General features: G+C 58.6%; 1 long non-coding RNA gene across 1 annotated transcript; it reads left to right on the top strand.

Annotated features, from left to right (window-relative positions):
* The first annotated feature begins 11,505 nt into the window (after positions 1–11,505).
* Positions 11,506–12,987, top strand: LOC120887954 (uncharacterized). The gene is made up of 2 exons (XR_013431198.1): positions 11,506–11,915; positions 12,807–12,987. It is a non-coding gene; the product is annotated as an uncharacterized LOC120887954 (long non-coding RNA).
* The last annotated feature ends 661 nt before the right edge of the window (positions 12,988–13,648 follow it).

Below are 13,648 nucleotides of genomic sequence, written 5' to 3'. Positions count from 1 at the left end.
CTTGCAGACCTTTGGACTTCTCACAAGGCAGCCTGGGGCTTCAGAGCAAACCTCTGCATTTTACACCACGGCCTCACTGCCACAAAACTTCCCAGACTCTATAATAGGGGCAGAGACCCCACTCTTCAGTGGAAGACACATCAAAAAATTCAGGGCCATTTCTTAGAACTGCCTTTGGTACTTATAGACCAGAGGAGCAAGTTGATAGCTGACAAAACAGAAATGATCCCTCACTAAAAATTTGGCCTGAAAGATTTGCGTGCTAAAGTTGCACATAACAAAAATTATATTCTTTATAAAGTAAGCCATCTCAGGTATTTTGTTATAGCAAAGGAAAACAGACTAATACACGCCCAACCTAGCAGTACATGGTCCCATTTGTTTGTTTGGTTCAGAGGTTCATTCTATGATAGGAATGTTCAGCTTCAGGCAAAGCTTGCTTTTAGCACTTAGTCAGCATTTGGCCACAGTATCTATTTGTTGTACCATATATAATAATTTTTTATACTCTCATGAATATTTTTTTTAGCATTTTTTCTGTGCCAGGCACTGTACCAGGAGCTCTCTGTATGTTCCTTCAGTATTTCCTCAAATTCAGATGTTTGAAGGTGCTGATTTTAATTTTGCTCTTCATTCATTCATTCATTCATTCATTCATTCATTCAATTAATATTTATGAAGCACCTATTGTGTTCCAGGCACAGTTCTGAGTGATGTTGTTTTATTTATATTTCTCTTCCTTTTCATATTTCTTTTTCTTTTAACCTCGACTCTGACAGTAACAGGTACGAAAGTGTGGATTTCGTGTGGTAGTGGCAGATACATGTGTTTTCAATATAAATCAAAATAAAAAACGCAAGCGAAGGAGCACTGAGACGCTATTAACAAACGTCTCCTGTACTCTCCCGGGTTCCTGCTCCCAGGGCGCCACACCGCGGGAATCACTTGGTTCATCCCCTTACAATCCGGGAGGCAGGGGCTGGGGGGCTCAGCCTCCTTCAGGGGGCTCCGTCATCTGTCTCAGGTGCCAAGCTGAGCCTGGGACCCGTGAGGAGAGCGACTCTGCCCAGGGCCACCGGGCAGGCTGACCCCCGCACGTCTCCAGATGCGAAACTGTCACCCAAAGATGCCCCTGGGTGGGCGGGAAGCCAGGACCCTGCTCAGTTTCGATGGGGCCAGAGGGGCCCTACAAATAACCTGGCCTAGGCAAGCCTCTGTCCCACCTGGCGTGGCCACGAGAAAGGCCAGCTTAGGTTGGGGACTGCTTTGGAGGTGAGTCCCCCACTGCCTAACGGTGAGCACCTTCTGGAGGGAGAACCTCTGCGAACCTCCGCAGGTGCGCAGGCCTGAGCCCCTTCCTGCTCCCTGTTCACCCTCCAGGTGAATGTCCTCCTGCCACTGTGTCCCCTGCAGTGTCCCCTAAATGCCTAAAGGCTCAGCCCCCATCCTTCTCTGTGGGAGCCCAGCCCCGGGGCCCCGGGGGGGCCTGGTCTTCGCTCCCCACACGCCCCCCCTGTTCCCAGGAGTCTGTGAATTAATCCGGAACCTGCAGGAGAGGGAGCTGGCAGGGTCCCTGGGGAGCACAGGCGCTGGGTGACCTCAGCCTCCCGTCAACCCTTTCGCCAAGTGATGCCTCGGTTCTTCCTTCTGCAGGTGGCTTGACTGGCCTCGGCCACTGCAGCCCCCGGGAGCCTGTGGCAACCCTGCGGCTGGGGAAGCCCTGGACACCATCGGTCCCTCTTCCTTCCTGGCTGCACCTCTCACCCCCAGGCCAGCCCAGCCCCAGCCACACAGGGTGGGCCCAGCATGGCCCCTGGAGGCACGAGCAGTGGGCCACGGGGCAGAGCTCCCTGCCCACCCCAGTCTCCACCTGGGCCCCACCTCAGCCCTGGGACATGCCAGTCTGGCCACCCAGTCCTGGGTCCACCTTGAGGCTGTGCTGTTGGGTGCGCGGGAGTGCGGGCCCAGGGAGCGCTGTGGCGGGTGGGCTTGGCTCTTAGCTGATCCCCTGGTCCCCTCTTCTCAGTGACATGGAGCAAGGAGGTCGAGGTGAAGCCAGACACACTTCCTAACCTGGAGAGTGACCTGGGGCAGGAGGGGAGGGCCCTAGGGGTTTAAAGGGATGTGGCCCCACCCTGGAGTCCCCAAGGAACCTGACCCTGTGCCTGAGAACTAAGGGAACACAATTGACCCTTGGGTCTGAGAGGCATCCGGGTGGGACTGGAGCAGCCTCCAGAGCGGTGGTGACCCCAGCCTCACTCCTGATCCCTGTGGGGTGCAGCACGCGGGAGGCCCTCTCTGCAGAGGATGGTGACTTCTCTGAGCTGCTGCTGCCGCACCCCTTTGCTCTGAGTCACACACAGAACAGTCTACGTGAGTCCCTGGCCACGGTGCCCCCAGGCTCTCTTGTGCCCAGCCCCACTCCTGACCCTGTACCTATCCGTGTCTTCCTCCCTCCTGGGCTTCATCCTGGGCCCTCCTGGGGTGGGGCCTGTCCCTCCTCTGCCCCCCAACCTGAGGACACTCCCTGCCAGTCTGTCCCCCTCCCCCAGGCCTGCACCAATGGGCTGGTGTCCTCTGGGGTCCTGTGGCCCTGTTCACACCTGGGGCACTTCCCCTGGAGACAGGCCAGGCCTCTGCGGCCCTGATCAGGGCTGTGGGTCCACTCTGAGGGGGGGCCATGTGTGGTCCCACGGAGCCTCCAGCCAGGGGCCAGAGGGACCCTACAAATAACCTGGCCTAGGCATGCCTCTGTCCCACCTGGTGTGGCCATGTGAAAGGCCAGCTTAGGTTCGGGGATCCAGCTTAGGTTCTGGGGGGCTGGGGCAGGGCAGTGAAGACCTGGCCTTCCCTTCCCCAGCCCCCCAGCCCCCCAGCCCTCGAGCCTCGTTGGAGGCCACCTGGGACCAAATTCCATTTTTTAAAATTTTTATTCTGATTAGTTATACGCGACGGCAGAATGCATTTCAATTCACCGTACACAACTGCAGCACAACTCTTCGCTTCTCTGGTTGTTCCCGAGTCCCACCATATGTGCACTCACCATGTCCCTAGGGTGATGATGTCCATCCCACTCCACCCTCTTTCCTGCCCCCATGCCCCTCCCCTTCCCCCCTCCTTCCCCAAGTGAAGTAAGACAAAGGCCGAAGCTTCCCTCTGAGAAGTGAATGCTGACCTGTAATGGGGGGGGGGGGCGTGGGGAGAATGGAGGAACCGAATTCTTTTTTTAAACATTTTTTTAACTTTTTATTTTTAGTTGTAGGTGGACACAATACCTTTATGTGGTGCTGAGGGTGGAACCCAGGGCCTCACACATGCGAGGCCAGCACTCTACCGCTGAGCCCAGCCCCAGTCCCCCCACACCCCCCCGAATTCCTTTTGATGGGGTCCCTTGTCCCCAGGTGAGAAGGAGGTGGCCTGAAGGGCCAGGCTGAAGACTCAGGCCCAACCACCGAAGGCTCTGGGCTCTAGACTAGTGGGAGACATTGTGGAGGAGAGAAGTGGAGATGGAGGGGGAGAGGGAGAGAGAGGGAGAGAGGGAGGGAGGGAGGGAGAGAGGGAGGGAGGGAGGGAGGGAGAGAGAGAGGGAGAGAGAGAGAGAGAGAGAGAGAGAGGGAGGGAGGGAGGGAGGGAGGGAGAGAGAGAGGGAGGGAGGGAGGGAGGGAGAGAGGGAGGGAGGGAGGGAGGGAGAGAGAGAGGGAGAGAGAGAGAGAGAGGGAGGGAGGGAGGGAGGGAGGGAGAGAGGGAGAGAGAGAGGGAGAGAGAGAGAGAGAGAGAGAGAGAGGGAGAGAGAGAGAGAGAGAGAGGGATGGAGGGGGAGAGGGAGGGAGGGAGGGAGGGAGAGAGAGAGGGAGAGAGAGAGAGAGAGGGAGGGAGGGAGGGAGGGAGAGAGGGAGGGAGAGAGAGAGGGAGGGAGGGAGGGAGGGAGAGAGGGAGGGAGGGAGGGAGGGAGAGAGAGAGGAGAGAGAGAGAGAGAGGGAGGGAGGGAGGGAGGGAGAGAGGGAGGGAGGGAGGGAGGGAGAGAGAGAGGGAGAGAGAGAGAGAGAGAGAGAGGAGAGAGAGAGAGAGAGAGAGAGAGGGATGGAGGGGGAGAGGGAACAGGCGTGGAGGAGGGCTGGGGAGCCAGGCACAGGGCGGCAGACAGGAGAATGTGCCACCAAGGAGACAGAGGCCGGTGGAGAGGGAGAGAAGAAGGGGCAGAAAAAGGGAAATAGAAAGATAGAGACGGGGTCGGTGGTGGGAGGCCACCATGGGCTCTGGTGGAGCCACCTGCTTCTAGGTCCAGGTCCACAGAGGCCCCAGCCTCTCCTCCGGGACCAGAGAGTCCCCCCCACCCAACTGAGCCTCAGACCATCCTCTGACCCACGTGCTGGACCCCAGCCCTCTCCTTCCTCAAACCCTAGGCCTGGACACCCCACCCAGCCCCACTCTGCTGCCCAGTTCCTGCCCCTGGGAGCCTCTCTCTGGAACAGCAGTGCCGCAGCCTCAGGCACCGCGGTGGGCAGGAAGGCCGGTCCCCTGGGCCAGCAGGGTACATCTGCAGGCCCCTTCCCACGCGGCCCCTCCCAGAGCCTCCTGTCATCGGGCCCCCAGGGCCATCTGCACAGGCTCTCAGCCGCAGCTCCAGCCCGCCATTCATCCTGGCCCTGCTTCCTGGGGTCCACCTGGAGTGGAGGGAGGAGAGCCCCGGTGCCTGAGGCCCTGGGGCCGAGGGTGGCCACGGCAGGACGTGCTGGAGAGGCCCAAGGCCCAAGAAGGCAGGGGCTGGCGGGTGAGGCTGGGAGCAGGGCTAGAGGATGTACCTGTGGCAGGCGAGGGGACAGAGGGTCCAGTGACAGGTGGACAGACAACAGGCAGAGAGAGGGACACAGTGAGAGACCTCAGGCAGGTGGACAGGAAGGTAGGCCGTGCATATAGACAGAGAGAGAGTCAGACTGCAGCAGCACCTGTGTGACCAGGACAGCTGCCGAGGCAGAAGGAAGGGAGGCAGAGGGACAGGTGGACAAATGGCAGCAGATGGCAAGCCACTCGGAGGACTGGCCACGACAAGATGGCCACAGGCAGGTGAAGCCACCCAGGGTCACATAAACGCAGTCCCCCCAGGGCCTCTGCGTCACCTCTCCCTGCCCTTGCCCTCGTCATTCACCCCTGCGCTGGTTCCTGCTCAGGTACCCAGTCGCCGGTCATCAGGTGACCTGCGGGCTGAGGCCATGGCTCCCTCCCCATCCCAGGTCCCTCTGGAGGCCCTCCTTGCTTTCTCCTTCCAATGCGCAGCTGAGGACCCAGTCTGAGTGGCCCCAGCTTGTCCACTTAGGCGGCTGAACACCTGGCCAGCATCCTGCCCATGACCATGAACGTGACTGGACTTGACGAGCCGTCTCCCCCGCTCCTTGGTACCTTCATTGCCATCTCCTGGTGACCTGTTCTCCCTCCCCGTCCTGTTCTCTGATGGAACGGTGCTCCTCCCTGGCTGTGGCCCGCCCCGTGACTGGCCCCAGGTCTCCGGGCAGTTCTTCCTGCTCCACCTTCCTCTACGTCAGTGGTTCTCCACGTGGCCCCGACCAGCAGCCCCAGCCAGGAGCCTGCTGAAGGCGCCTTCTAGGGTCCCGTCCCAGACCAGTGAGGGTGGCCCCGACTGTGAGTTGGGGGGCCCTCCCGGGGTTCGGTGAGCATGTGGAGCATGTGGATCTCATGAGTCTCCACCACCTCTTTGCCCCTTTCTGGTGGATTCTTCACACCCATCCCAACGGGCTGTGAGTGTCCCAGACCCTCAACCTCTCTGGCCATTATCACCCCATTTCTCAGACACCCAGCACCCCAAGAACCTACAGGAGGGTCATTATCTGCTCCCTCCCCCCAACTTCTCTTTTCTCATTCTCTTTCAAACCCTTTTCAGTCAGGTGACGTCAGCCTTCAACTTCACGCCACCAAAACCTACCTACCTTCCTTTCTTCCTTCTTCCTTCCTTCCTTCCTTCCTTCCTTCCTTCCTTCCTTCCTTCCTTCCTTCCTTCCTTTCTTTCTTTCTTTCTTTCTTTCTTCTTTTTTTTGGGGGAGTATGGGGATTTGTGAGGATGGCCCTAGGCCTGAGCCTAAGCAACTCCATTTTAAAAACTCCAGTTTGAAACCTGCAGTCTCCCCAGGCACACCCACAGAGCAGAGCCCTCCAGTGTGGCCTCAGACAGGTCACTTCCCCCCACCCTGATAACAGCGAAGCCCCTGGCAGGCGGTCCTCCCCTGATAAGAGGGAGAGGCCAGAAGATCAGGGTGGAGACCACCAGACCAGATGTTTCTGACCCCAGGGTAAATGACGTCATGGAGAAATCTGGTGGTGGCTGATGAGGATTGAAAGGGGGTTCAAAAGCCCCCAGATTTAGTATAAGTAATAGAGCTGATGAACAGGGATTCAGCCAGCAGAAACAAGGAGCTGGAGCTGGAGAGCCTGATGAGGACCTGGCATCCCATCACTGTCATCGTTGCCTGATCCTCTGTGTGATCCTCACCGCCCTCAAACTCTACCGCCTCGTCTGGACCCTGGTGAGAGCCGCAACTTGTCCCTGCGGCCCTCTCCTCAACCAGTCGTCCACTCCACCCAGGAGAAGCCTGCCTTGGTCCGGACCTGGTTACCGCGGTCTGAGTGAGTGTGCATCTGCTGGACGGAAAGCCTGAGGCTTGAGACTCTTGAGCTGAGCACGCAGAGGGAAGGTCTGTCACTAGCCTGGCATGATTCAGTGTGTCTGCTGTGCTTAGAGTTAATTGAGAATTGTTTGCCGTGAACTGATCATGTCTATGGCAGTACCCAGCATTAAGGATTGTCATTTTCTTGATTAAGAACCTATAGAGTGAAATGGTATTGAGTGATTTGAGTGAATAAAGCATGGAAAAGGGCAGAAATGTGTGGACATTCTTTATTTCTCCTCCTTGACTGCATATATCACAATTTTGCCCCCTTGTGACAGGATTGAACCCAAGGGTGTTTAATGGCTGAGCCACATCCCCAGTTCTATTTATTTTTGAGACAGGGTCTCGCTAAAGTTGCTTAGGGCCTCCTTAAGTTGCTGTGGCTGGCCTCAAACTTGGGATCCTCCTTCCTCAGCCTCCCTAGTTGCTGGGATTCCAGGCATGTGCCCCCACACCCAGCCCAGCAAAACCTTTCTTAATGAGGTCCCGCATCCAGAGGTTCCTGCTCAGCCTACATCCTGCCTGATCAACCGTGGGTGCTGACACAGGTCTGTCCCTTCCTCAGCTCCCAGGATGCCACACCCTGTGGGCCTTACTCTTTCAAAGCAGGGGTGCCTGGGCCTGCCCGCACCTCCCCCTCCCTCATGCCCTGGGGCATCTCACGTGGGTTTTCTGCTGCACTTGGCCCATTGGCTTCCTGCATCCCTCAGGAGTGTCACCCACACGGGGCCCTGGTCTTCCCCGTCTTCCTAACTCGTGCCTTGTTATCCCAACTCCTACGATGAACGCACGGAGGGTCCAGTGACAGGTGGGCAGACAGAAAGCAGAACAGGCAAGGGGATGGACAGGATGGCAGGCCACCAGGCAGAGGGACAGGATGACAGGAGGCTCTTCCCGCTGATGCCAGCACCGTCTCCTGTCCCTGCAGGTGGGTGGGAATTTTCGCCCTCTGCCCATCTCCATCCCTGGGACTGGACTTGATGTCCACTCAGGGGACACAGCCACTTGCCTGGCCGTGGGCACAAGCCTTGAACGGTGGATCTGGCATCTGGAACTCATGGTGCCGGAAGCTGAGCTCACTGTTACCAGGGGCCTGTGTGGCCTGCGGCTGTGACCCTCTGGGGACGGATGGAACCTGAGCTGTTCCGCCAGCCGGAGGCGGCAGGGTCCTGCGGCTCAGCCCGGCTGCGCTGCCCTCCCTGAGAGGCCAGGCCTGCAGGCCCCAAAGCCTGCGGGCAGCTCTCAGACCTGACCGGCCCCTCTGCAGTGTGCACTGGACCCTCGCTGTGGGCCTGTTGGTGGACAGCTGTGCCGAGGAGCTGAGGGTGGCCAACGGGAGCCTGTGTGTCCTCTGACAGGCACTTTGCCTGGGCTTGTCAAGCTGCTGACATTCCTGTGGGCACCTGGTATGTCCTGGCTTCTGTGGCCAGCTGGAGGAACGGACGTAGCAAAAAGACTAGTGAGACCTGGGCCCAAGACTACTACATCCAGTTGTTCAGGCTGTGAACTGCACAAAAAATATCTAGTCATACCTTGGGGTCTGACAGCCCTGGGGGAGGTGGGTTTTGGAAGAAAACAGCTCTGGGGGACTGATAGGCCATTATCCTGCCCTGGGGGCCTGGTTCTGACCCTGGGGGTGGGGATGGTGGTCCTGATGCTGATTATCTCCCCCCCCACCCCCACCCCCGTCTCCTTGCTCTAGATGCATTCTGCCCTAAAACAGCCATCAGGAGACAGTGCTGACCTCTGCAGGGCCAGCTGTCCACGTGAGGAGGCACCTCTGGCCTGCCACTGCCCCTGACTGAGGGCTACTGCTCAGTGGTGCAGTGGTGTCCACCTGGCCCTCTGGGGCTGCCCCTGGCTGCGTCCTGCCTCTGGGGTGCCACAGCTGTGTGAGTGCAAAGAAGCCGGGCAGCCACCACTGCTGGCCCCAGGCTTGAGCAGAGGGGACAGCATGCCCCCTGCGCACTGGACCTGGCACTGAGGAGTCCTGAGAGGCAGCAGCTGGGTGTCAGGTGACCCCCGTGACCACCCTGGTGGTGGGGCAGCCCTCACAGCCCAGGGAGCCTGCTGGCCCAGGGACACGGGCTTCACGGTGTGGGGGGACAAGGAGTGCTGAGCCCCACGGCCAGCGGGGCACAGCGACAGAGGAGCATGTCACGAGTGACGGTGACGGTGGACACCCTTGCGGGGGGTCAGGTGAGCCTGCGGGGGCACTGAGCCCCAGTCCCAGAAGGGCAGGCTCAGGCTAAGGGGGACAGGGTCCCACCCCAAAGGTTCTGAGGGAGTCGCAGAGTCCAGTGACGTCACGGTCCCATCTGTGCCCATCTGGCCCTTACACCTGGCTGGTGGCCTGGAGCATGTCCACCTCCGTGGTTCTGGGGCAGTGCTGCAGACGGTCACAGGCCTCCTGGTCTCCCAAGACAGGCGCATGTCCATCAAGGTACCTGGGACTTGCATGGGCACCCGCTGTGGCCTGCATAGGATCCCAATGGCTCCCCACTGTCCCACACAGTGGCCTTCATGCTCAGCAGGAAGGACCGGCCCTCTCCAGCTGGCTGCTCACTTATGGGCCCTGCCTCTCTGTGCCCACATGACAGAGAGGGCTGGTATTGGTCAATGGCCTTCAGTGGGCTGCTGGTGGCCTGGGACAAGCCCGTGGAGGCATGGAGAGCCGTGTCTGCCACCTCTGTGCCGCAGGAGGTTGGTAGCAGACCTTGTGTGAAGCCCTGGGACCTCTGCCCAGCAGTGCCAGGCCCGGCCTCCCCTGCAGCCCTGGAGCGCCCAGCAGACTGCGGCCAGGGGCACCTGCTCCAGGTCCCATCGTGCCCTTGGCCTTCCCCGCCCTGCCAGCCAGCGCCCTTCGGCTTGCAGGCTATAGGAAGCCACGTGGGCACTAAGCGGGTGGCTTGCATAATTCATGGCGGCGGAGTGGGCAGCAGGCCTGGCTCCACCAGGCACTCTTGGCTTCAGCCCCACCCAGTCTCTCGGTGACACCATGTTGGCGCCACATCCAGGAGGGCTCTCTCTCCCTGAGTACATCTGGCGGCCACTCAGGTTTCTGCCCAAGAGGAAGCACAGTCTGTGTGTCCCGGAAGCCGCAGTGCAAGTGGGCGGACTGGATGGGCTCCTTTGCAATCGGTCAGGAGGCCAGGGGAAGGAGGCCAGAGGAAGGAGGCCAGGGAATGATTCTCCAATCAGCTTCTGACGGCCCCCAGCCTCTGCCCTGGGGAGATCACCTGGCAGAGGCTGGGATGAGGTTCGGCAGAGGCCATGGGTACTGGCTGGAGCCCAAAGGACAAATGTCCACTCGCCACCCCCGTCCTTACCCCGCTGCCAAGTGATCTTTGTGAAGATCATGAGGCAGTTTTCCAAACGTTTTGGGGTGGAAACCCACAGTACCAAACACAGTCAGGGGTGAATTTTCTATTTCTTCTGTAACAAATTGCCACAAACTTGGCAGCTTAGAGCCACCCAAATGTACCATCTTGCAGACTGTAGGTCAGAAATCCAACGCGGTTCTCATCAGGGCAAGTCCAGCTGTCACAGGGCTGCGTCCCTCTCTGGAGGCCCTGGGGAGATCACTGCCTCGCTCCGCAGCTCAGCGGAATTCGTCTCCTGGCCGATACAGAACCCGGCCCCTGTTTCTTTGCGGACTGTAAACGGCGGGGGTGGGGGGGCTGTTCTGGGCAGGAGGCCCCCGCCTGCTTTTTCAAAGCCGCTGTGGGTGTCCAGTGTCTTCTTCCTCTTTGTGATCCTCTTCTGCCTCCTCCTTCCACTTTTAAGAGCCCCTGGGACTGGGCCCATCTGGACAATCCAGAATAATCTCTCCCCTTTCAAAGTCTACAACCTCAATCACGTTTACAAAGTTCTTTTTGCCCGTGTAGGACAGCACATTCGCAGGACCTAGCAATCAGGCCAGGGACATCTCTGAGAGGTCATTATTCCACAGACCACACCAATATATAAAGTGTCCCCAGACAGGAAGGAGGGCTCGCACACTTTCCATTGCATTCTTTTCTTACTCTGTTTCTCGGTGAAAGCAAGGGATGCCCCACTTATGTTCAGCATCAAGGACGAGAACATGGACTGCCTTGGTGAGCCTCTTAGCATCAGCACTTTCTAGCTGTGTGGTCTTGGGCGAGTCGCTTAACCTTTCTGTGCTCACTTTTCCTTTTAACAACATAACAGGAGTGAGGTTAGTAGTACCTACCCTGGTAGGTGGTTGTGAGGATCTGATGAACAGCTCCTGGCAATACAGCGAAAGCGATGTAAGTATGAGATGTTATTATTAAGTTGATTTTTACACATCCCATTAAAGAAAGACCCTGCGTTGTCACTCAGCCACCAGATGAGGACCCCAGCGCTGCCCTGAGTCGCTGTCGTGGGAAAGGCCTGAGGACAGCCCAGCCCAGCCACTCCCTGGTCCAGGAGGCAGAGGGCCACACAGCCAGCATGAGGCAGGGAGGGGTCGCTTAGGGTCTGACCTCACACTGGGGGATGCTGTGGACGTGACAGTGACAGAGAATGGCCCAGCCTGTCCTCCCGGGGCCCACATGCTGTCCCCAGACAGGGACGGCCCAGGATGTGGGGGCTGTGGTGGGGAAGTCAGGGAGTCAGATAGGAAACTTGGGGGTACGTTGGAGCCCGGAAAAGGAGCTGGCCCTGCCTGGGGAGTCAGGAGGCGTCCAGAGGAGGGACATCTGAGACGAGGCCCGAGGGACAAGTCAAAGTCAGATGGTAAGGGAGAGGCAACTGTTCCGGGAAGAAGGGACGCGTCCTCAGAAGCCCAGAGCCGAGTGCAGTCAAGTCAGAGAGGGGACGGCTGGGGAGAGGCCTGGAACGGCAGGCCAGGAGTGAGGACTGTCTTGAGGCTTTGACCCCTGACCCCCGGCACTCCAGGCCAGTGCCTCCAGTCCCACGTGCCTCCCAGAACAGGAAGTGAGCTCAGCGGGCCCCAGACAAAGGGAGGGAGCGGCCACCGCAGGCTCCCAAGGCCAGGGGAAGGGACTGACGGTGGGCGGGCTGGGGGACAAGCCCTGGGCTCGGTCCACGCTTCCTGGCAACAAGGCGATCATGAACTGAACACCGGCTCAAGTGCCAGCCTGGGGTGTGGACACTAGGGACACAGCAGTGACCAACACAGACAAAATCCCTGCCCCGACGGAGCCGCGACCCAGGGGAGAAGACAGAAGGCTCCCAGGAAACACAGAGACTAGACAACACGTCTGCAGGGTGAGGCAGGGTCCAAGGGAGGGCCCCGGCCAGGTCACAGGTGGCAGGGGGCACTTCCCTGCCCGGGACTCCCGGAGCCCAGACTGAAATGAACTTGGAGATGAAAAATTCCCGGGTCCCTCCCCAGGTCATTTCTCCTCCCTGATGTCCCTTGTTCATCCCCGCCACACAGCACACACAGACTCACACACCCTCTGCAGCCATCTCTCCCCCACCAGGTCTTTTCCCTAATCTGTGAAAACCCCAGAGCTGGTGGTGGGTTTGTCCTGGTCTCCACGGGGTCACTGGCACCTGGCACGTGGCCTTCAAAATGATGAGACTGCACTAGACTCCTGTCCAAAGCCATCTGTGGGTGCCCGCTGCTGCTGGAGTGAAACTTGACCTTGGTGCCTCCTCCTAGAGACCCCCCACGGGACGCCCGCCCTCTGGCTCCCTCCCTCCAGCCACACCAGCCTCTCCACGGAACATTCTAGAACTCCACCCCCCACCTCTGCATTTGCTCTTCCAGCTGCCTGGAGTGCCCGTGTCCAGAGATCGACCACGGGGCTGGCTCCACGCCTCATTCAGGACCTGCCACTTCTGAGAGGTGGCCTCCCTGTTCATGGTACCCAAAGAAGCCCCCTGAGCTCAGTCCCTCTTGATTACAGGACCCAGTTTCTCCATCTGAAACCATCTTTTCTTTATTATTCATTCCTTACACACTCCCCCCTCTAGGTCAAGGTCAGCTCGCTGGGCCAGGCGATGAATATTTCAGCTGCTCTGGGCCTCGCTGGGCTGTAACTACTCAACTCTTTGAGACATCCCTGGGCTCAGGCAGAGCTGGTCCACGTGCTCAACCAGGGCATCTGGAAGCTGTGTCTGTACCTGGGCTCCATTTTCATTCCGTTTCAGCCATGGCCAGTCCACCTTGGGAGGACAAAGATGGCGGTCAGCTTAGCAAATGCCTCTGGAGAAAGAGCATCTTTTCCTGAAGCAGCCATCCACCACGCAGGAGCAAACACCCTGGATTAAGTCAAAATGTCATCACGGGCACCAACATTTAAATTTTACATGATTTTCACACTTCACAAAATATCATCCTTGTTTTCCTTTGGTCCCCGCCGACCATTCAAACATTAGAAAAGCTATTCTTAGGTTGTGGACTGTGACTCACAAGTGGTGGGCCAGAGGGGGCCCCAGGGGAGTAGCTTATCAGCCTTTGCTCCAAAACAGCTGCCCCCTGAGGTCACAGATTTCTAACTGTCTGGGTCACTACGGCATCCCCAGTCTCTCGAGTGCCCCTGGCATGGAGGGGCTGCCCAGTCAAAACCAAACAAACCAACGCTACAGAGAAGGGCTTCGGTACATGTATTAATTCTTTCAACAAATATTCATCGAGGGTGCCATGGAGCTGGGCCCTGGTCTCTGTGGTGCATCTAATTCTGTCCCTCCAGAACTACCCTGCGTTCCTCACAGTCACTGTGAGCTTGGTGGCTCCTCCTGTCTGCTGCCCGACAGCTGCCCCATGCTGTGCCAGCAGGGCACCAGTGTGACTTGGCTTTGTGCTAGTGGCACTGACTGCTTGTCCCCCATCCAGTGAGCCTGCTCCATGGAGGGCACTTACCACCTGGCTGGGGAGGCCTGAGCAGGGAGCACCGTGAGAAATTCTGCCCTCCTCCATGGGCCTGGGTGAAGCTGTGGGACCCTTAAGGGCACTTTTGGGTGCTGCACACTGTCCCCTGGCACCTGCCATG

This window comes from Ictidomys tridecemlineatus, chromosome 15 (genome assembly GCF_052094955.1).
Source record: "Ictidomys tridecemlineatus isolate mIctTri1 chromosome 15, mIctTri1.hap1, whole genome shotgun sequence".
Classification (NCBI taxonomy): domain Eukaryota; kingdom Metazoa; phylum Chordata; class Mammalia; order Rodentia; family Sciuridae; genus Ictidomys; species Ictidomys tridecemlineatus.
Note: the sequence above shows the minus strand (reverse complement) of the source record. Positions and strands in the feature narration are given on the sequence as shown.